The sequence below is a fragment of the Myotis brandtii genome, unplaced genomic scaffold, assembly GCF_000412655.1.
Source record: "Myotis brandtii unplaced genomic scaffold, ASM41265v1 scaffold1012, whole genome shotgun sequence".
In the NCBI taxonomy this organism is placed as follows: domain Eukaryota; kingdom Metazoa; phylum Chordata; class Mammalia; order Chiroptera; family Vespertilionidae; genus Myotis; species Myotis brandtii.
The window spans coordinates 390,195-394,223 of record NW_005353371.1 but is presented as its reverse complement, the minus strand read 5'-3'; positions in this window follow the sequence as shown (position 1 = coordinate 394,223).

The following is a 4,029-nucleotide window of genomic DNA, read 5'->3' as shown; positions in this document are numbered from 1 at the left end:
TTTTATGGTTCCACGGAGCTGCAAACTGGATGGTCCCACTCTGACCTCTGGGTACATTGGCTCCTGGATCTCTAGGGAGGTGCTAATCTAGCCTCTGCCTTAGGCTATCCAGCAAAAGCCTCCCAGCAGGGCTTGGGCGGTGTGGGTCCCACGGGATCAACAGGGTGCTGCTAGCAGTTATGGCTGCTCTCAGTCTTGCCCTCAGAGGCTCTGCTTCTCAGTGTCCTGGTAATCGCTGCAAGCCCCTCGGAGAGAAAGCTGCCTTCCGGTTCTGACCGATGCCAGACAGTCCCACTTCTCCCGTATGAGTCTGGGTCCCTAGAGACTCGCCCAGAACTGGAGCTCAGAGCCTGAGACTCCCTCCTGATTGAAAACGACAACCGCGCCCTCAGCCGCCAGCCCGCTCTGCATGCACTCCGCACCTTAGTATTTTACTTCCGCACTGCGCCTCTGAGTCTCGGTATGCTTTTCTCTTTCCTTCTAGTTGTAGAATTTCCACTCAACCAGCCTTCCTGTGGGTCTGGATGATGTCCTTTCCATCTTTTAGTTGTATTTTTGAAGTGGTTGTTCGAGGCAGCAAACTCCGGTGTTTACCTATGCCGCCATCTTGGTTCTCCTTTTTGTTAGTTTTTAAATTGCTTTTTTGAAGTGAGGAAGGGAAAGAGAGAGAGAGAGTAGAGAGAAACATTCATGTGAGAGAGAAACATAGATGGGTTATTTTCCCATGTGCCTGACCAGGGATAGATTCTTCTACCCAGTGATGTGCCCTGACAGGTATTGAATGAATAAACCCTACACACATATGTGTTCTTTTTTAATTTTTGAATTGCACTTGAAATTCACTACTATTTTAGCTAATAAGTATTTGCCATATATTTGTACTTACAGTTCACTGGAGAGTCCCATGTGAATTATTTCATGGTTGGTTTTTGTGTTTTTGGCTGGAAACTGTGCTATGTTTACATTAAGAAGAGAATATTTTAGTTTGTTTTTCTTGATCTTTGTCCTGCCAGCCAAGAAATCCTCAAAACTGCCAGCCACTGCTTTACTTCCATTGATGTTGGGTGTAAGCTTTATAGCTGTTCACAATTCAACATTAAAGATCCACTATAGGTTGGCTTTTCCTGCAATCCCATAGGTGTCTACCACGCAACAAATGTGGACTATCATGGTTTAGGCTGTTTTCTGAAGGGTACGCACTGTTCTCTAGATTGCATTTGCATGAGGTCTAATTTGACTAGTAATCATCTTGTCCTGTTCATACTACTATTGACTGTGATTCAGATCCCACTGTGACAGTTTCAATGGTGCAGTGCAAAGGAACCATGGGACAGTTTTAAAGTTCCTTCTAGCCAAACATCAACAAAATCACATCCCTATTTTTAAAAGGGATGTAATGAAATGTATTCAAATAATATAAATAACCACAAACTGTCCTGCCCAGCATTGCTCAGTTGAGCATCCTCCCGTGCACTGAAATGTCATGGGTTCCATTCAGGGTCAGGGCACATAACCAGATTTTGGATTCAGTCCCTGGTTCAGGCACATAGGAAAGGCATCCTTTCAATGTTTCTCTCACATAGATGTTTCTTTCTCTTGGAAAAAAATCAATAAACAGCGGTGGATGGGGGAAGGAAGACATCTGTAATATAGTCAACAATAAAAATAAATATAAAAATATGTACAGTCAAACATCATTTCTCAAATGTCTCTCATCTCGAAAAATTCTGTTCTTGACTAAATTGTACACAGAAAAAAATGTGTCAAAGGGGAACCAAACTTCAATTTTGTAACTGACAGTCTTCAAGCTGATACCTCACTTAGCATGACTAAAAGGTTCTTTTAGGCAACAAAGGAGAGAGTGCTTTTTTGGGGGGTGGAATCAGTGATTAGCACGGGAGTGCTAATGTTGTTAAAGGTGTGAGTGAAACAATGATCACAGGCCACTGAAGAGATATTAAAACTTGTTGATTTGGATAAAGGAAAAGCAGTTAGCCAGTGACAGCCATTTTGGAGGCAATGGAACAAGTAAAGATGTTACATACTGACCTGAAAGACACCCTTCACCTGAATGCTGAAAGTGATTCCTTTGAGCTAGTAGGGGGTGGTTTGATAAATTGAACAAAAGAAGTGTTTATTTATAGATTACACAGTACATTAGACATGTGCAGTATATAAGAAAGGTTTTAACAGGGAATCATTTTTGGTTTCTGGAACAGATTAATTCAATTTATATGATTTCTAATGGGGGGGGGGGGAAATGATTCGGTTTTCGCACAAATCCCTTCTCAAACAGCCTTCCTAAACAAATTAAGTTTGAGAGTTGAGGTTCTACTGTACAAAAAAGAAAAGAAAGTCAACAAACATCCTCTGTGAAGATTTTTCAAAAGAGAATGACCACAAACCAAAAATGATGTAACAGCACACTTAAAGGGATTTCGTTCATTTCCTTTGTGATAGATGATTTGATTGCCATTCAGGAAAACAAGACATTTTCCTGCACTGCATTTTGTGAGGAAATGAACTTAATTCTACCTCGGGTAATGATAACCATTTTTATATAGAGCACAGAATATATGATTTGCCGAACCTAAATTGTAAGAAGCACAAATCATACTAGTGAGAAAAGGGGAGTTTTTGTTATTTTTATTCTTTGGAAACCTGTTCTCTTTCATCAAGTATGCAGACATCAATGCCTTTGTCTTGATTCATCATAGTCATGGCATAGCTTTGTGTGATGATGGACATGTGTGACCTTTTGTTTTCAACAAGGTATATCTAGGGCTGGCATGAGTGTAAGGCCAGCAACCAGGGGTCTGGAATAGCTTGCCTTGCTTATCTAAATACTGAAATATGTACTATAATGTATTGGATGCATTTCCAAAAGGTACCGTAGTGAAATATATATAAAATCACATGCTCCTTAACAAGATATATGAGACTTGTTATCTCCTTTATGAGTTATCTGAGGTTTATAAATTTAAGAATATTATCAAAGAACACAAACCTAGCAAGAAAAAATGTTAGCATCTCTTATAATGAAGCCATTCCTACTGAGAGAGTATGATCTTTTTTTTTAATTTAATTTTAGAGCCCTGGCTGGTGTGAGTCAATGTTTAGAGTGTTGGCCTGAGGACTGGATGTTTGCAGGTTCAATTCCTGGTCGAGGACACATACCTTGGTTGTGCCTTACATCCCTGTCCCCAGTTGGGGCAAGTGCAGGAGGCTTCTAATCGGTATCTCACATTGATGTTTCTCTTGGGCACTTTAACCTCCGCCCCTTCCAATCTGTTCAACAATTAGAGATAAAAATATCCTTGGGAGAGAGAACCTAGACACAGAACCTAGAAACAGAACCTAGCGAGAGAACCTGGCTGAAGAACCGAAAGACAGAACCTAGAGACAGAACCTAGGGAGAGAACATGGCAAAAGATCCTGGAAAGAACCTGGCTACAGAACTTCGCTGGAGAACCTAGACAGAACCTGGCTGGAGATCCAAGACAGAACCTGGCTGGAGAACCTGGCTAGAGGAACCTGGCTATGCTGATCAACTGAATGCTAGCCCTGTGTCCTTCCTTCTTCACCGACTCCGTCCACACCTTTGGGGACCCCTGGACCTGTTGGGGATGGACCCCAAAATCTGGCGCCCGAACAGGGACCCTTAGGTAAGCCCCCCCATCTCCCTAGGTAAGCGCCCCGCACTCGGGACGGATAGGACTCCACCATAGGAAAAGGTTGGATAGTCTCCGCCGACTCCGTCCACACCTTTGGGAACCCCTGGAACAGGATTCCCCTAGGTAAGCCCCCCCCCCATTGAGAACCCCCACACTCGGGACAGATAGGACTCCACTAGGGTGCTACAGACCCCCCCTATAGAGGATAAGTAGGGTAAGAAGGTGGATAGTATAGAACTTAGATTGAGAAGATGTGCCATACTGAGTCCAAGAAAGAAGACTCTGTATTGATCTTTAGATTAAGAAGATGTGCCATACTGAGTCTAAAGAAAAAAGACTCTGTATTGATCTTTTA